The following is a 20,169-nucleotide window of genomic DNA, read 5'->3' on the forward strand; positions in this document are numbered from 1 at the left end:
CATATATCCTATTGATAATATATTATGTAAAACATAATTATTATTGATGACTGAAGTCCTATATTTTCATTGTGGTACAATCTACTGTCTTGAAGCTAACAGATAAGAACAGAGAGAAAGAATCTTTTTTTTCCTGTAGAGCTCGTCTAGCCTGAAGCATCTTTGTTTGGCAGAATATCTGGGAAACCTGGTTGTTTGGAGCCTACTGCCGGGGTCTGGGTTCCTGTCTGGGCCAGGATCCTGAGCATTCGGAGCCCTGGAGTTGGTCCTTAACCACGGAGGCCACGGAAGAGCCTGCAGCCCTCTCCAGCAGTTCAGTGTCCTGCTGGAAAGGACCTCTGCCTCGTGCTTGGGGATGAATGGGCGCAACCAAGTCCAGGGACCCTTTGTTCCGTGGCATTCTGGGTAGTTCTCATCACAGGCCGGCCGGTTGTTTGGGGGAGATTTGTTTTGGATCATTTATATGTAGCTATATATCTGGGTATCATAAAAATTTCTCCCTGCCAGAAAGAGAGTCATTTTTCCTGTGGGTTAACTGGAACAGTAGAGGTGGAGAAAGTACTTTTAATTTCAAGGGTCAGAAGTTAGGAGAAAACCATAAATATTTCCTTTCCTAGGTACTCATCATGTGGGAGCAGGCCATTAATTTTGAAAGAGGTTTTCTATTGAAGGAGCCCGTTCATCTGGTGACATGCTAGGTTTAGTCTCTACTTCTTACTCTCCTCCTGGTGAGGAGCAAATTATTTATTTAGTAATATCTTTAAGGGAAATTATAGGAATTAAATTAAATTAGAAAAATAACAAAGCATTTATGATAAGCAGTAGTTATTTTGGTTGCAGATCTGTGTCGACATAGCTGATTTGTCAGAGGGTTTAAGAATTTTTATGAAGATAATATATGCAGTTTTACTGATATAATCCTAACAAAAATAGTGCTCATTTTGTATTCTCAGCAGAAAAATAATTAATCCAAAAGGCACTCTCATTTAAACTTGACTCTCTTGCCTCAATGAAGATTTGATATGATATAATTCTAGTGAATACCAAAGGAAAAACTATTGAGAATTACATAGATCTATTTAATTCAGTGGGGAAATCATTCCTATAAAATTTTTCTAATAAAGATATATACAACATAAAGATTTATATATATTATGAAAAAAATATATATTATAAAGAGAATATATATTATAAGAGTATACATATTATAAAGAGATTGAGTATCTATATCTATAGCTATATATATTTATATGTCTATATGTTTATAGATATACATATAGATAAAGATATAGGTATATTTCCTAAACTTTTATTGTCTAGGGCATTAAAACAGATTTATTCATCAGCCTTATTCTTCCTATTTATTTTTATTTTTTACCTAGTAGACATTTTTAATGTACCTCAATTGTGCATGTGAATTTATTTGACCCTCTGTGATTCATGTGATAATGGTGCCTCAGGGACTGTGGTATATAGTTCTGCAGAGAAGTAAGGGATAATGGACTATGTTTCCATTCTTAGGCCACTTTGAAAATATATTTAAAAGTCAAACATTATAATCTCATCTTCCTTTATCCACTATAGTGGATATAATTTAGTGACCTTTAAATTATTTCTTATCTTTGATAGATACATCTTCTCATTTATCTTTCTTTGCACCATGATTGTTTTTTTAATTAAAATTTTATTTTTCAATGGCAGTTTACATTCAATATTATTTTGTACTAGAGGCCCAGTGCATGAAATTCATGCAAGGGGCTTGGCTTCGTCTAGAACAGCCGTGGGCAAACTACAGCCCGCGGGCCGGATCTGGCCCGTTTGAAATGAATAAAACTAAAAAAAGAAAAAGACCGTACCCTTTTATGTAATGATGTTTACTTTGAATTTATATTAGTTCACACAAACACTCCATCCATGGTTTTGTTCCGGCCCTCCGGTCCAGTTTAAGAACCCATTGTGGCCCTCAAGTCAAAAAGTTTGCCCACCCCTGGTCTAGAAGGTTGGAAGGATGTCCGGAAGGTTGTTTGGCTGTCTGGTCTAATTAGCATATTACAGTTTTATTATTATAGATAGATTATTTTGAGATGTACAGCATAGTGGTGAGATAATCATATACTTTACAAAGTGTCCCCCCTGATATTTTCAGTACCCACCTGACACCATACATAATCATTATGATATTATTGACAATATTCCCTAAACTACATTATACCCCTGTGATAATTTTCTAACTACCAATTTGAATTTCTTAATCCCTTCTCCTCTTTCACCCAGTCCTCAAACCCCTCTTCCACTCTGGCAAAGTAAGTCTGTTCTCTGTATCTATGAGTCAGTTTCCATTTTGTTTGTTTGCTTATTTTGTTCTTTAGGTTCCACATATAAGTGAAATCATATGGTATTTGTCTTTCCCTGACTGAGTGATTTCACTTAGCATAATACCCCCAAGGTTCATTAATGCTATTGCAAATGGTAAAATTTCATTCTTCTTTATGGCAGAATAATATTCTATTGTATATATATGCCACTACTTTTTTATCCACTCGACTATTGATGGGCATTTAGGTTGCTTCCATAGCTTGAATAATGCTGCAATGAACATAGGGGTGCATACATTTTTTTGAATTAGTGTTTTGGGTTTCTTTGGATATATACCCAGAAGTGGACTCACTGGGTCATAAGGTTGTCCCATTTCTGTTGTTGTTAATCCTCACCCGAGTATACTTTTTTCCATTGATTTATACAGAGAGTGAGAGGGGGAGAGAGAGAGATATTGATGTGAGACATTGATTGGTTGCCTCCCACATGTGCCCCTATGGGAGCTGGGGAAAGAACCCGCAACCCAGGTACATGCCCCTTTACTGGGAATGGAATCCGAGACCCCTCGTTTCTCAGGCCAATGCCGTAATCACTGAGCCAAACTAGCCAGGGCCAGTTCCTTTTTTAATTTTTGAGGACCTCCACACTGTTTTCCATAGTGGCTGCACCAATCTTAGTTCCCACCAACAATGCATGAGGATTCCCTTTTTCCTGCATCCTCTCTAACCTCATTTGTTAACTTTTTGATGATGGCCATTCTGACAGGTATGAGACAATATCTCATTGTGGTTTTAATTTGCATTTCTCTGACGACTAGCTACTTTGAGCATCTTTTTATATGTCCTCTTTGGAGAAATAACCATTTTTCAATTGGATTGTTTTTCTGTTGGTGAGTCAGTTCCATTCATGAGCGAGTTTGACCTTCAGACTAGCTGACTATGAGGATAGACTCTGACCACAGTGTACGAGCTGCTGTGTTGGGGCTGATAACACACAGCAGAATTCAGCCCGGCAGGATCTGGTGCCTTCCAAGATGTCCCTTTGGATATGGAGCTAACTGAGTCATATTCTGATGTGGACTGAAGGCTGCTACTGGGTATGTTGTTCCTGGGGCCTGTGGGGGAGGACTCTGGTGCAGGTCAATGTCAGCGGCTGCCTGTGACTGGGTCTGGGCTACCTATTTGGGTCTATAAAACAACCCATCGTCTTTGGCTGCTTCTGCTGGGCCTGGGTGGGTGAGGTAGGGGCCAAGCTGCAAACCAAGGCTGGCTTCCACCAGTATCCAGCCTGGCGGCAGGTCAGCAAAGGGCGCAGGGCACCCCAAGGACTGCATCTGCTTGCCAGCTGTTATTTAGGCTCAGTCACGGAATGTGTCTGGCAGTATGCGAGTTGCATAAGTAGGTTCTCCATAAGTCACCTGGTCAGCGTGAGTGGTGTTCACAGATTCAAACTTGGCCAAAGTGCTGGGCCTCAGGCCACTCAGCAAAAGTCTCAGGGTCCACCCAGGCCAGCCACTGCCTGCCTGAGTCCCGAGGACCTTTGAAGCAGGGCGGGGACTCAGAGTTGTCAGGTCAAGGTCAGCAGAGTTTATCAGGATAAAACAGGTTAAGATTTGCCCCTGTCTGGGGAGGACTCTGCCCTGGAACGATGATGCTTGTCAGGCATGCGAGGGAGAAATGATCCTCACCCCAGTGGCACAAAACTCAGTCTCTTCCTATACATCTCTGACATCCCTCAGGCTGCCTGGACCACCTCAAGAGCCTTCCAGGAAAGTCTGCATTGTGGACCCAGGCTGTACCAGTCAGAAGACTCCTCTGTAGGGCCGGAGCCTGGCAGGTGGGGTCAGAGGGAGTCGGGAGTGGGGGGATAGTGTATTTCCCCAGGCTGATGCTTTATGGAGGGGAAATATGGCATCTGTGGGTGGTGTGAGAGGTCCCTACAGCCTTCTCCTTGTACATCTTCCAGAGCCTGGGATGAGTGCCTGCGAACAAGATCTGTGTGCGGGTCCTTTGAGAAGGGATCTGGTTTCTACCAGACCTTGCCTCTCCCTGATGGACAGAATCCCCACTGATTTTCATAGCCAGCTGTTATGTGGGAACCTCTGCCTGCTTCTGATGCTCCAGCTTGGGGAGCCCAGGATGGGGTTCAGACCCCTCACTCTTCAGAAGGTACCTTTGCAGCTGAGATACCCCTGTAGAATCTCTACCACCACACTAGGGTCAGGGCCAACCCCTCTGGCATCTCCGTCCTTCCTACCAGTCTGGAGATGGCTTCTTCTGCAATCCCTGGTTATGAGACTTCTGTTCAGCTTGTCTCCATTTGGTCATTCCTGTTGGTTTCTCTGTAAGTAAGTTTTCATTTGCATTTCACTTCCATCTACTCCGCCACCGTCAGGCATCCCCGGCCATCTGTGTTTCTTCTGTGGTGAGGTGTCTGTCCAGAGCTTATGCCCATCTTTTAATTGGGTTGCTTTGCTTGTTTCCTTACTGGTGAGGATTAGGAGGGTTTTATATGTATTTGGATACCAGCTCTTTCTCAGGTCTCTGTTTGAAAACACTTTCTCAGAGTCTGTGGCTTATCTTAAAATGGGTTAGAAGACAGACATCCACAAAATGTCCCCCTCTCCCCTCTCGTCTGCTCTCCCTATTATTAGGACTTCTCTTTCTTCCTCCAGGGAGAGCCTGGTGAGTTCCCACCTCCAAGACCTATTTTCTCTGCTCAGGGGCGGGGGACAGTTCTGGGCAGACAAGACATTTTGCTGACCGTGGCCTCACCTGGCAGCCTCAGACCAAATGGACTCCACCTGACCTGACTTTGTATGAGATGAAGGCTTTCTCCCTCGTCCCCACTGAGCAGAGCCCCACTCACAGAAGCTGGATGTGCCGGCTGTGTGTGCTGTGGGCTGGCACAGGGCCGGCCAGAGGTCACTGCTGGAGGGCCTCTGCGGTTTGGGCACTGTGGCCTGCTGCAAAGCCTTGAGCCTGATACTCTGACCTCTGGCACCTTCCATGAGGCTCACTGTAATGTCCCTTCTGCTCACACAAGCTCAAGTGGGTCCTGCTGCTATAACTGAGAACTTGCCCTGGATAGTGCACGTTCATGGTGGTGCCTGTGATTGCCTGCGCCTCCCTAGATCTGCTCTCCTGATAGAGAAGAAGGGGCTCAACGCTTGCAGGGAGAGGGAGCAGGTCAGAGTGTGCAGGCCATCCTCCCGTGTCCTGGGTGGCTAAGGGCTAAGAGCTAAGGGCTAAGGGCAGTGTTGGGGGCCAGGACGTGGGGCAGGGCAAAGCAGGATGGATGGGACCTTCCAGCTGAGCATGTTCACTCCCAGGTACCTTCATCTTCTCCACTCCCAGTCGTTCCTCCTCCTCCTCCTCCTCCTCCTCCTCCTCCTCCTCCTCCTCCTCCTCCTCCTCCTCCTCCTTCTCCTTCCTCGCTCCCTGAGGTCTCAGCCCCAGGTCTCCTCACCCCTGCTTTCCCAAACAAGGCTAAGAGTGGACAAGTGACCTCAGATGTAGGGAACTGCCCCCAACACCTTACAATCATGTTTACCTTAGACAGAGAATCTCCACTTCTAGAGACCTGTCCTAAATAAATAAGGATTTGTGGACGCAGATGTTCCTTTGAGCAGGATGATGGGAGTGAAGAATCAGAAATGGCTCCTATTCCACAGCAGGGGCTTCGGAGATTCTGATGTGGGGACACAGACAGTGCCAAGGAGGGAGAGGGCTGACTGGCAGGGTCCACCCTAGGGAAATAGGTTCTGGGAGGGCACACATCATAGAATCCTCCCCTCCCAACACCCACAAGTGCATACGCGTGAGCGTGGGAACACAGGTAAACACACATGCACATGACATGTTTTTCTGATGGAACAGGGTGAGCACGTTCCACAGGGGGCCCTTGAGCTGGGCCCTCCACAACTAGCTCCTCCTCTGAGGCAGGACCCAGCATGGGTTCCAGGGAAGGGTCTTCATCCAGCGGTGATGGGGCCTCAGTTTGGTCTGGGCCTGGCCCTGGCTCCTCAGCTGCAGCTGGAGAGGCTGCTGGAGGTGGTGAAAGCTCTGGAGATGGACATGCCTCCAGCTCTGCATCCTGCTCCTCCGGATGGATTTTGGGTGTGACAGGAGGAGCCGCCTCTGCCTCCTGGGCTGTTGTTGGAGTTGGGAGAGGAGAAAAGATCACCCAGGTGCCTGCATGTCCATCTGTCCCCCAAAGACAGAACACTGGGCATAGCCTAGGACCCACCACAGGACGTCCTCCATGCCCAAAGTCCAGCACATGGGTGGTCTGAGGCCAGTCTTTGCTCCTGGCCAGGCTCTGGGGGTGCTCCCTGTGTGTCTGGCAATAATCCCTTCTCATAAGCTCCCATGCAGCTCTGCCTCCCAATCCCACCCCCACCTCCCCCACCTTTTCTCATCCTTGGGCTCTGCCTCCATGGGCTCCAGGGCTTCCCGCCTGGTATTATTAACATGGGCATAATGCTCCAGGACAGAGTTGAAAATTGCCATCTGCCTGTTGGGACTGAGCGGCTTCAAGGTTGGAGGCTTATTGGGCCTGAGTGGCTTTGGTGGAGGAGTCCTTCTATGTCCACCCACAGGTCCTGGTTCCCCAGGTGCCCAGGTGGCCACACTCACTTCAGGCCTGCCCTGGCTCTCCATGGTGTGGCTCACCGGCCCCTCAATGCTGGACATGGGGTGGGGGGCGGGGAGGTCCTCCTCCACCAGCTGCTGTTTCTCCTTGACCTGGGTTGAGCTCTGCAATGACAGTGACTGGCAGCCTGTCAGGAGGCCTCAAGCCTGGCCCCAGTCACTGCTGGTTCTGCCCCCTGGACCTTCTGCTCCCGGATCAGGCCCAGCCCTGTGTCTACACAGACCTCCACCCAGGGGAAATGAGAGTCACCTCCAGGGCTCAGGATAGACCTGGGGCAGAGGGTGCCGCCCACACTCCATGTCACCCAGCAGCATTTACCTGGGGTGTGAACATGACTGGGCCATCTGACCCCTCCTCAGCCTGTCCCTGCTCTTGGCAGGCCCTTTCTATGTGAGGTCACTGCTCGGTGTAGTGAAGTCACTGCTCTTGTCTGAGGAGATGCTCTGGGTAGAACTATGCTAGTGCTCTGGCCAGTGCTATGCACTAGTTTTCTGCATAGAAATCTTGTCAGTTGGGTTACACTTGTAGATTTTTGAATTATTTTCAATGTTTATTTTTTATTGTTTTGGAAAATACAGCTGATAGCTTATATTGGCTGTGTATTTAGCAACCTTGTTAATTCACATATTAACTTTAATAGTCATTGTGCTGTCTCACTTTGTCACACATTCTCATCACAAGTCAGGTCGACTCGCTCCTATCCAAAGACAGGCACATCCAGCATGCTGTTGGAAATTGGCCTGAGAAGCACCAGTGGGCTGCTCAAAATGTCATTCCTCAAAAAGTTTGAGTGAAAATTTCCCTGCTTTTAGGTTATTAACCTAATTTGAACTCTGAGCTTTATCCCTGGGCAGAAACCGCTTAAGGAAAATGGCATCTATGGAGATAAAATTATGCTAACTACTACCTGTCAGTACACTTGGTGGGATCAGTTGAAATCTCAGACATGTGCATTTCTTCAGTTATATCACCAGGAAGGAATGTCGTGCCATGAGGTTTTAGCCAATGGGCAAAGACATTTTAGAACAGGTTCACTCTCTGTGTCATGTGGGAGAAAATATTTATAATGAAAGAAGGGGCCAAAAGGCACTAAAAGTTTCAGTTTACTGTTTCATAAATCACAGAACAAGACACTACTTAAAAAATCAGAAAGTTAATGACAGGAAATCAGAAAGTTAAGTCGCAGGACAAGACACTACTTAAAAAATCAGAAAGTTAATGACAGGAAATCAGAAAGTTAAATCACAGGACAAGACACTACTTAAAAAATCAGGAAATTACCAGTTGATTCCTGGACCAAATTAATTCAGATGTAACCATAAGAAGCCAAGTTTTCTGACTATTTAAAGAGGGTTAAAGTAATAAAGAAAACAGACATATACAAAAATATTTTTTAGTGCATGAGATAAATATTTAAACCCTTGATATCATTAGCCTTTGCTGTATACCAAACCATCCTGAAACGTAGTAGTTTAAACCAGTATACGTTTATTTATCTCCTGTTGCTCGGGGTTGGCAGTTTGGTCTGGGCTCAGCTAGGCGGTTCTGCTGTTGTTGGCCACACTCCACTGATCTTTGTGGGCTTGTTCATGGGTCTGTGGTGAGCTGCCAGGTCCTCTGGGGGATGATGGTCTAAGATGGCTTAGCTGGCTGGCTCGTCCCTGTTCCCCATGGTCTCTCTTCCACCATCAGACAAGCTTGGGCCTATTCAAATGGTGGAGGTGAAGGGGGACCCTAGATCAGCACATGGAAGAGATCACGCTAAGCCCAATCCAGAGGTTTCTTGAGGCTCATGTCAGAACACACACAACATGGCTTCTGCCCTATTCTGGTGCCCAAGGCAAGTGGCAAGACCATCCAGAGGGGAAATAGACTCCTCCTTTTGAGGTGCAGAGTAAGGTGGCATTGCTTGGTCACCTTCTACACCCCCCCTCACCTCCTGTACAAGGAGCTGTAGTGCTCTGCAATGTACTTTAAGGCAGAGGTTAAATACTGGCATTTTAAGTCTATTTAGCTAACTAATAAGAAAAAGTAAGGAATTCAATGACTTCATGTTGGGGTGTTAAAAGCCTTGCTTTCATAATGGAGGAAATCCTGGAGTGAAGACTAAGGGATGAAAAGTCAAAGATAACTAAGACTGAAAAGCTAATTTTGGAAGCTATCCAGCAATTGACTCTCAGCAGGACCTAGCTCCTAAATCCTGAAATAAAGGATTTTTGAATTATTGGCAAGGGAGTGTTTCTAGTGGTCTGAATGCCAGTCTTCTATTGGCTATTAGTATCACTGCTAACATTAAGAGGTTTAAAAGGGTCAAGACAAGAGTTTGATGTACCAAACTTCAGAAACTTTTTTTTTTTTAACCGTGTGTATAGAAAGCCTATCCGGAATCACAGATTTAAAAGTGTGACCACAGAGAACTGGTATTCCCAACGTTTCTTTGTACATGAAAGCATTTTTTTTTTTTTTTGTAGTTTTCAGGAACGCAAATGAGACCTAACAGCCATCCTGTACCTACCTTTCAAGTGAAAATTCTAAAGAGTGTTAAACATCTCTGTGGGATGAAGAAGAAAATCCATTCAGTGTTCTCTGGCCTGTTGCTATATACTAGGAACAGAAAATGGCAGTTTAAAACATTAAAAAGCAACATATTTTTTCTGATTGACTTAAGGAGATTTGAGAAGGGGATTCCTGAAAAGTGAAACAGACTTCCGTAAAGGGCCAGAGGCTTCACAATGGAGAACAATGGCCATGTCCCAGTAAATGGATTGAACGTCTCTACAGAGATTGGGGCAGGGTGGGTGGTGGAGGGAGAATCACATTTTTAAAACCATTGGCACACAGTCACTGGAGAAGTCGTCTAAATATAAATCAGGCCTTATCACCGCATGGCATAAAGCCTCCTCCAGTGTCTTCCCCTCATGCAACCCGGTCCATGCTGCTTTCCCAGCTTACCGTGTGCCCCACTCTGCCTTCTCACCGGTTCCAGCTGCACTAAGTCGCTGGCTCCTTCCTCTGGCTCTCTGTCCCTTAGCCTGGAAAGCACTTCTGTAGATTGTCTAGCCCAGTGATGGAGAACCTATGACACGCGTGTCAGAGGTGACACGCGAACTCATTTTTTTGGTTGATTTTTCTTTGTTAAATGGCATTTAAATATATAAAATAAATATCAAAAATATGTCTTTGTTTTACTATGGTTGCAAATATCAAAAAATTTCTATATGTGACACGGCACCAGAGTTAAGTTAGGGTTTTTCAAAATGCTGACATGCCGAGCTCAAAAGGTTCGCCATCACTGGTCTAGCCATTCAGGTTCAGGTCACATCCCAGTTCTTCAGGGCTCTTCCCTGACACCCTATCAAAAGCCTCCCTTCTCTCCCACAGACCAGTTATTCTCTATACACAATACCTATTTCCATGATAGCACTACTAGTTAACTTTTATTTCTGGAAATTACTTGTGTTTTTCTGTCTCCTCATACTAGAATCTATCAGGGACTTTCTTGTTGTTTTGTACCCTGCTAAGTCTCCTGTACCTATCACCATGCCTGATATCTAAGAATATTAATGGACCAAGAGAATGAAGGGATTCATTTTTAAAACAAAACCACAGTTGATGTGTTAAGTTATTCTGTCTGGTGTGGATGATTTGCAATTATAAAATGAGGGCATTGTATGAAAATCTCATATAACAACAGTCTTTTCTCCTCTTTGTGTTGCATCACACTGACATCAGCTGTCACAGAGAACCTCCGACATTTGGGGATTACTGCAGGTGTTTAACTCCAGAACGGGGTTGGTGGGAAATGCTCTCCTTTTTATCTATTGTCACCTGCAACTTATGTGAAAAAAATCCGAACTGCAGACCACCTAGGGCCGTGGGCCTCCACTGATTGGTGTGGCCTAGGAAGAATTTGTGGAACTCTATTTGTCTTTTCATCGCAATTTTAACATTTCTAATTTTGTGTGTTTGGTAGTATATTTAGTTCATTAATAGCAATATATATTGCTATTAATATATTAGCAATATATTTTCACATGTATTTTACAATATGCATCATGTTTCTGGATGGCCTGTAGGCACCATATTTAGGTAGGGGGATGTATTCACCAATCTAAAGTTTGAAGATGATGAAGATTTGCACTATGAAAAGTTTTGACCCTAGTTACAATTGCTGTGGGAGGATTTTCTTAAAGCATAGCTTTTAAAGAATGTTTTACAAGGTCATATAACAACACCTATAAATCTATGATTAAAAAATATTAAAGAAACATAAAAGAAACAGTCTGTTCAGTTTGCAATGCAAACATCATTGGGCATACCAAAAATGGTAGAGAAATTCCTAAATAGATGGCATGTGAATTTGGGACTTGATCCCCCACCAAATAATAGTTAGGTCTCTCTCCCTCCACACCCCCTCAATACATACTATGTCTTTTCATATCTGCTGCCAGCCCCATCTCCTGCTGGCTCCCCAGGCTTGCTACTAACGTTTATACATGGCTACTCCCCTACCTTGCAGTATAAAAATCCGTGTTTCAGAAGACCTCTATGATGAGACCTGAATGGAGCAGAGAATTTTGTTTGATGTTATTATTCATCATTTCTTTTTGTTTTAGTTGTGTCGGACATTAAGACTGCAATCCATATCTAGAAAGTTTGGCATTGATAAGGTGACTTCATCTCATTTGCAAGTAGACCTTTAAAGACTTTAAACTCATTCAAAAAAATATTTATACTGTGCATTTTGTTTGAGTATTTTATAGAAGTATAATAGAAATGACAGTATTTTACAAAGCCTTTGTCCTGAGGCCTCAAATAGATTTTCTGAAAGAGTGACAATGGGAAAAACATTTTTTTCACTGTTAGACTGATACATTTTGGTATGGGAAATGCATAGTGCTTTGATTGCTGCAGGACATTTTTGTACTTATTATCAAATCACTTTATAATGCCAACTGCTTTTGAAAAATATGGTGTGTCTTCACTGCTTTCAGTATGGCCGTGTTGCCCTCAGCAACTTTATAACAAAGTGCACCCAGGTTGGCATCCTTCCACTGGATAACTGTCCTGTATAACTGGGAATTCACCATCTCACACATTCCTACCTGCTCGCAATTAGTTAACCTGTGTCCTTGCTAACATTTAAATAAAAAATAAATTCATGAGCGAGAACTCGTAGTGATATACAAAATAATTGTGTCTTAAGGTTGTATAAATACGTGTTTGCATGTTACTAGTTTAATTACTAACATGTGAGCATTTAAAAAACATCTATTTCTAGTTAATCATTTCTACTTCCAAGTACACCTATAAACTCTTTGACTTAAGATACCCAAGTACATAATAATGGTTATTGAGTTAAAGATTGACCCTTTGGAGAATTTCTGACTCATGAGATAAACTTTCATTTGTGAATTATTTATCCATCTAGGACAATGTTTCTCAGAAACATTTCTCCTTTGAGCTCCTCTTATCCTTCCTCTCTACGCCCAAATCTTAAGGCTTTCTTCCTCCTTCATTCGTGCCAATCCTTATATGGTTTCTCTGCTAATTAACAGAGAGAACTTTTTTTGTTGTTTGTTTCTCATTTTAGAATTAATCATGACTTCACCGAAGCTAGCTATTTCTACTGTATAGTAGAAGTGAGAGATGATAGAAGCAGAATGCTAGGAAGAAAGAAAGTTGGTCTGGGTTCTAAACCCTCTACGGAGATGAAACAGATGCGTATCCTGAGGTTATTCATTCCATATATCCGTTCACTTCATTCATTGTCTGCTAAATGGCGGGGGCGGGGGTGGGGGGGGGGCTGCCCAAGATGATCTGTCATTTTTTCTGACTTTTATCAATCAATGGTTTAGTTTAAGGACAAGGGTAGATGTGAAGACGATCCTAACAATAAAGACGAGTGGATATAACTCAATAAAATGAACGTGCAGGGTGAGAGAGGAGCAGAGTGTATGTTGAATATCTGTGCTTCCTTCCTTTAGGTTATGTCTCTATTTGGTTTATTTGGTTTTTTTAATGTTCCTATTATGACTGTTGTTCATAGATTTTCAGAGAGATATAGGGTTAGTCATGAAATCAATACTGGGAAAATGAAGAGACTCTTCTTTAATTCCACATCCCCCAGTTGTTCATGGCAGCTTCTCACCATTTCACGTTCTGCCTCTGTTGCTGGCAGTGGTTTGAAAGAACATTCCTTGGAACTGAATATTCCTATCCTGGGACTGTTGGTTTGGAGAGGAGCTAAGCTCCCACCATGGGAGATGGGAACCACATCTATTCATCTAGTCACTGGCAGGCATTAGCGCAGTGTGTGCCCCACTTAACAGATTCATTTTTGTTGAATTGGTCACAATATTTATGTCTCCTAAGCTTGTGAACTGAACTTCCCTAAAGGCATGCCAGCTTCAGTTCTAGCTGAGGACAAAAAGGGAAATTTGAGTGTCATCCATAGTGTTTTGACTTCCATGCCCAGAAATTCAAACGTTTCAAGTTCATGTACTAAAACTACACTTGAAACACCTAAAATTGATGGGTTTAGGAAGCAGTGAACTAAAAACAGGCCTTGAAAATTCCTTTTCTTCATTTTGAACTTTTTCTCGACATTAATGAACTGTTCTAAGACAGTGCTTCCCAACCTTGGCACGGTGGCCATTTTCGTCATGATAAGTCTTTGGCATGAGGGCTGTCGTGTGTACGGTAGCATGTTTGGCAGCATCCTGGCCTCTACCTTTTAAGTTGCCATTAGACTTTCCCTTATGTTGTGACAACAAAAATATGTCTCCAGACATTGCCAGGTGTTACCAGGGGAAGGGGAAATCATTCTTGGTGGAGAGCCACCGGTCCGGAGCTTTGATCGCTCTGAGGAGGGAGTTATAGATAAACCACTTGTGAGTAGAGCTCTAGTAATGAAATATTTGAAATGATTAAAAGGCTCCTTATTTTGTTTTTAAAATAATCTTAAGGAAAAGAAATAATCCTTGATAAAAGGAGTGGTAAATTTTCTACTGAAGGATTTTTAAAATTTACTTTTCATAGAAAATAAGTAGAATATGTCATGTATTGCTAGGCTCTGCTATATATTGACGGAAATAAAGCAAATAAAATGGACGTAATTATCATTGAAACCACATTGCCCATTATATGTTTTAAAAGCTAAATGTATTTCAAACAAAAAACCTCCGTTTGCATGCATTAAAAAGAGACATCCTTTTGATTTTTAATAATAAAAAGAAAATTGTGTATAGTGAGTTAGGAATGATGGTTTCCTATCCATTTAGAAATGCCCAAAGATTAAAATACTAAAATCGTTGTTCTGTTGTTTGTGTAGGAAGTGACTGGATTGCATAGGTGTCTTTACTTTATGAGCTTGATCAATTTCTCACTTAGACTTGCATTTATTTTAAACTTTTTCATTGCAAGTTTCCACTAGTGTCACATAAAACTCGATTGAAGTTATTACATGTAGTAATCGTTTAAAGAAATTAGATGCTTTTCTAAAGCTATTCTACTTTTCAAATCAGAATTATAGTTCTGTTTTTAGGGGAAAATAGGGACGTAGGGAGATGAGTATTTTTTCTCTCCTTTCTATCTGTTCGTTTCTCATGGCATACCTCATTTTCACTTCCTGAAGGAGAAAGAAACAATCAAAGTTAATAATGTCATTTTGCCATTTCTGAAAGTAGCTAATACCTCAAATGTAAAGTTATTTGAAATTTTATAGAGATGCTGTTGATAGTAACTTGGAAAGTGAATCATATTATACAAAGCTCAGACTATTTATTGGCTTTTCTCTGTGTATACTAGAACTAAACGTATAAAGAGTCTTTTATGGTAGCTATATTGATAGGTATTGTTTTCCTCTTCAGCTATTCTTATAATTCAGTTGATTTTTCCAAAGAATTATTGTGTGCTTACTTATAGTCAACTGCTATTTTCACTTTAAGTTATAGCCTAAGCCAAAAATGAGAGGATTGAATTATTACTTTGTATTTATATATAATATCATAAACTCCCTCTTGGTGATTTTTTTTTTTTACAATTTATTGTGATGAAAACCTGTTTAGGGCAAAATAGAGAAAATGTAGAGTTTCTGACATGATGTGCTATTATGTGGAAGAGTATTAAAAATGTGAGGAGTTTTGAGTTTCTTACATAAATATAATTCCTTATATACTTTAGTTTTAAACATTTTATGTAGAGGTGCATTGGCCATGCAGTTATTTTTTTCAGTGTTTTATTTAATTTAATAACCTTGCTCTCTTGCCCTTTTCCTCAACAATGTTTAATATAATTAAACTGAGGCCTTTGGAGCCGTTTGTTTTAAAATATCCTTTTCATATCCCCCACTGATATTAATTGAATGTGACCATTCATAAACATGACACACGTTACTTCACATGGCTGTGCAGAAGTAGCTTATCGCTCGCATCTATGGAATGTGACACCCCTTTGACATCAAAACTACCCATTTCCATGGCATCCCACATGGGGACTTTCAGTAGTGAGAAACAGAGCTCCTTTAGCTCTGATAGGAAACATCAATTTTTTTCTTTTAATTACAGTATTTCCATTTGGACATTTTCCAGTTTTACACTTGCCAGTTATTGATCTTCCCTTTGCATCCTATGAAACAGTTTCTAAAAATGAGACAGTCATTTTTGGGTGGGTAGGGGACAGGGATGGGGAAATGAGTGACCCTAATGTGGAGTGAGTTTCCTCACAGCACACAGCGAATCTTCGAAGTCTGATCACTACGAGGAAACCAAGGACTACAAAGACTCAGGATTTCCACCTCATTGTTTTAGTCCCTACCCTAGAAAACCTAAACTTTTTTTTTTTTAAATAGGGGTGCTGTTCAAAGTTGTTGAAACATGTAGCAATAGTTTGCGCTGTCCAGAAGGGCAACCACTGGCCAAGCATGGCTGTTTCAACTTATATTTAAATCCTAGAAATTGTTTACTTCCCCATCCACGCCCCCCCTTCCCCGCCCCATGTTTAGCATAGCCATAGCGATTACTAGTCAATATGGATAAAGAATGTTTCCAGTCGGTAGGAGGTTACATTGGATAAGTAAGGCTGAGGATTCTTGCCTAGACCAGGATGAAAAATTTAGAAATTATCTTCTCTCGGAAAATCCTCATGAACAAGTGAAATGTTGAAAGTTTTTGTTTTTTCCTTTCTTTTTGAGTCCTTTAGCTATTACTGGGCATTGAGGGAACAGGGAACTCATAGGGCATCCTCGGAAGCCCCCACCAGGCTTGCTGTAAACTCCAGGCCCCTCCACCGCCCAGCCTCAGCCACAGCAGCCCTGCTTTTGTCTGCTTCCCAACTTGGAGTTTCCTGCTAGAATCGACTCTGTACAAATGGGTGTTTCTCTTAAATGATCGGAAGTCTGTTCTTTTTGATTTATAGAGGCATGATTGGTTTGGGAGGTTGATAAGAAGTCACAGTATTTGGGGAATTCTTCTTATAACACCGTCCCCCCCCCCTTCTGCCTCCCCCCACACTTAATATATATGTGCTCAGGTTAAATATTATTGTGATATTATTGCTTCTCATATGTCTGGCATACAGAGGATGGGGTTGTTATATTGCACAAAGAAGGAATATGTTTAAAGATAAACCATGACATCAGATTTTTTAGTGACCCCAGTAACTGGTTGGGGCTTTTCCTTTTATATATTCTTATGGAGATTTTTCAACAAATGATTAATTTTCTCCTTTCTCTCCCTTTTTTCAAAAGAATGATTTGATTCCTTAGCTTCCTCCTAGGGTGACCAATAGAGTTGTTTAAAATTATTTTTGAAGAGATGAACTCAAGGATTTAATAGCTGTGTTTCAGTTCATTGCAGTAATTATCTTTTCTGCCACTCAGTTTTCTACCTTGAGGAGCCTCGTCACCTCTGCTGTTTTTCATATAACCTTGCAGAACCTGAAAGCTTTCTTGCTTCCTGGTTCAACAAGATGCTCCACTGTCATTTTGCCATTTCCTACATAAAACTTACAATTTCTCATTTTTCTGAGGGACTCAGGTTATTTCTGAAAGAAGAAAAGCTCCATTTTGCCTTTTTTCCTCCTATTTTAACACAATCTACAGAAACACACGCCAACAGTAAAGAAAGCTGAAGAAACCCTGCAGCATATATATTAGTTTGAATATGAACATAGTCATTACGGGAAAGGGTACAGTGTTCACTGGAAGAGACAGAGTTGGGTAGGTGTCAGCTCAGGTGGTCATTTGAAGTACTGATGTGTTCAAGCTTTTAGGCAAGTATAGTTTTGTTGTTCCATTTCAAATTATACTGTGTATACCGGCCCTCTGAACTGTTAGCTTCTCTAACGCTACATGTACATAAATACAAAAGAAGATATGCGGCTCATTAGGAAGCAACAAGCCCTGGCTGGTTTGGCTCAGTGGTTAAAGCATTGGCCCACAGACTAAAGGGTCGTGGGTTTGATTCCTCCAGTCAAGGGTGCTTGCCTCGGTTGTAGGCTCTATCCCTGGCCTGGATCAGGGCGCGAGCAAGAGGCAACCAATCCATGTCTCTCTCCGTCCCTTCCAGTCTCTAAAAAATATAGGAAAAAATATCCTTGGGTGAGGATTAACAGCAGCAACCAAAAGAAATCAACAGTTATTGTTTAAGATCTTTGTACTCTGAGCAATGAGAAACCAGAGAGTTTTAAATATTTTACAATTTATTTTAAGCTCATCTAAATGATTCATTTTTATCTGCATGCCCCAGTTAGTGAAAGACACAAAGGCCAAGGCATATAAAAATCAAAGAGTGGGCCTCTGCTGAGGGCGGCGGGACAAAGGCAGTGATCTGTGATGTCAGTGAAACCATGGTACCTTTAAAATCTAACCCCCTCTTCCCATGGCAGAGTGCTGGGCCATCTTTCCCGGCTGATGGGAACGACTTGTATATTCATTTATCCTCATTATTTTCACTGTAAATCATTTCTTAAAAATCCATTTCACGTTTATGCTCTAAAATTTAAATATCACCTTACTGATATGCATTCCAGCATTCCCCTTTTGGCAATGTACCTATGTAATAAACAAGGTACAGATTGGAGTCTGGCTGGAATGAACGTCTGGAATAGGTTTTATCTTCACACCTCTTCTTTCCTTTGGCCTTCTATCTTGCCTGGGCACTGCCCATCTATAGTAATAAAAGCTTACTATGCTAATTAGACTGGACATCCTTCTGGACGAAGCTGGGGCTGCAAGGAAAGCCTGGTCCCAGGTGCCTGCCGTTTGCCTGAGGGAAACCCTGTCCCGGGTGGCGGAGGGGAGCCGGTGCTGGCCGCAGGGGGAAGGAAGGCCTGCTCTGTTTGTGTGTGTGCTCATGTCTTAGATCCTATCACTGTTCCAAGACCGAGGGAACATTTGTAGGTTCATTTGGAAGAATTTGGTCTCCGTATGCCCCTTCAGTCGCGTTGGGGGAGAAGCCACTCCATCTCTGTGACCGCAGCGAGTCAGTATGGAGCAGTTGGTGCTGATACGCTTGCACAGACACAAACTGAGTCCGACAGGACTGCTGTCGCCTGGACTTCGCTGTCCTTAGAAATGCAGGCGTGAGGATGGGAGTGGTGAAGGGGGGAGGGGAGGCGGGAAGCTGCTTCCTCTCGCACCTTTCCTATGAAGTTTTGAGATTTTAACATTTGATAGCTGTGAACGGTGTGATGTGCTGTTTTCCAGATGAGATTGATAACAGTAGCTGACTTGGAGCAGCTGGCTAGCGCTTGGTTTCAAGGAGATGTGTTTCAGTGTACAACATGCTTCTTCATGTCACCCACAAACTGACAGAAAGAAAAGAAAAAGACTACTTAGTGGAATTATACTTAGAATGATTTCCCCCCTTCCTTTTAGTTTTATCTTTCCTGCATTCACACCACTCACCCATAGTAATGGAAATGATAATATCTCAAAGAGTTTTCGTGTTCAAGCTCAGTTTCAGAAAAGACCCACTATAGGATCTACATTACAGTACGTCTTAAAGAAGACAAGTTATTTTAGTGGACTTAGGTATTTCTGGATAGCTCTAGTATTTCCTGTCAAAAATTTTGTATGTGTTTGAAATATTTCAATATACAAAACTTAAAGATACACTGTTTCATTTTGGAATACAATTCTGATTGTCATTCTCAAGTGCTCCTCACAACGATAGCGGAAACACAGCATTCAATATTCTCTCTCTCATGAGCCTACTCTATAAGACGCCCTGCAAGATTTATGGGAGGTTCTATAGGAACAATTATTTATTACCTGTAGAGTCATACTTCACCTTGTTGCTTGAAGCCAGTTCCCGCTTCCCTTTTCTTCCATTCCCACCAGGACAGCCATCGCTCTTGTGGTCTGTGTTACTTCTCACCTGGGACTCCTGCTATGGCCTAATAGCATTCTCTAAATCATCCCACGCTCAGCTGTCAGTTAATCTTCCCAAGGCCTAGTTGCATGTTGTTCCTTGGCTCCAACACATTAAATAGCTCTCTTTGTGGTTTGCTGAATAGAGGCTGGTTGCCTTAGACTGGCATCCCAGGCTATCTGGGACCTTTTTTTTCTTTTTTTCTTAAGCCTGAACCATTTTCGTTTGCCACCTCTTCTTTTGGTTTCCTAATGGATCCATCATGCCAGCCCACTGTCGCAGTGTGGCCTCTGGACCAGCTACGTCAGCATCACCCAGAAACTTGTTAGAAAGGCAAGTTCTTGGACCTGACTGCAGACCTACAGAATCCCAGGCTCCAGGGGGGATGCCCAGCTACCTGTTTCAAGAAGCCTTCCAAGTGACGTGGTTCTGAGCACACAGACATTTGAGGAAGCTCCGTTCCAGGCAGAACAGGCAACTCACCTTTTCCAAAGGCCCTGCCCACTGCCCTGCCTCTGCACAGAATTCCTGAGATGCCTTTCTCTCTTCTCGGTAAAATCCTGCCTATATTCCAAGGTCCAGTTTGAGGCACTGCTTTTTCCAGGATGCCATTCCTGATCCTTTCTTTTCTTGTTGGTAATACTTACCCGAGGTTATTTTTTCCACTGATTTTGAGAGAGAGAGAGAGAGAGAGAGAGAGAGAGAGAGAGAGAGAGAGATTGATTGGCTGGTTGCCTCTCACTTCTCTCACTTGTGCCCCAACCGGGGCCGGGGAATGAACCTACAACCCAGTTACATGCCCTTGATCTGGAATCGACCCTGAAAG

At 42.6% G+C, this 20,169-nt stretch overlaps 1 protein-coding gene across 1 annotated transcript in view; it reads left to right on the forward strand.

Moving 5' to 3' along the window:
- Positions 1-20,169, forward strand: part of PTPRD (protein tyrosine phosphatase receptor type D) — a 2,145,631-nt gene that overhangs the window by 1,726,436 nt on the left and 399,026 nt on the right. The window lies entirely within an intron of this gene.

The sequence above is a fragment of the Myotis nattereri genome (assembly GCF_964212035.1).
Source record: "Myotis nattereri genome assembly, chromosome: 12".
Lineage (NCBI taxonomy): Eukaryota > Metazoa > Chordata > Mammalia > Chiroptera > Vespertilionidae > Myotis > Myotis nattereri.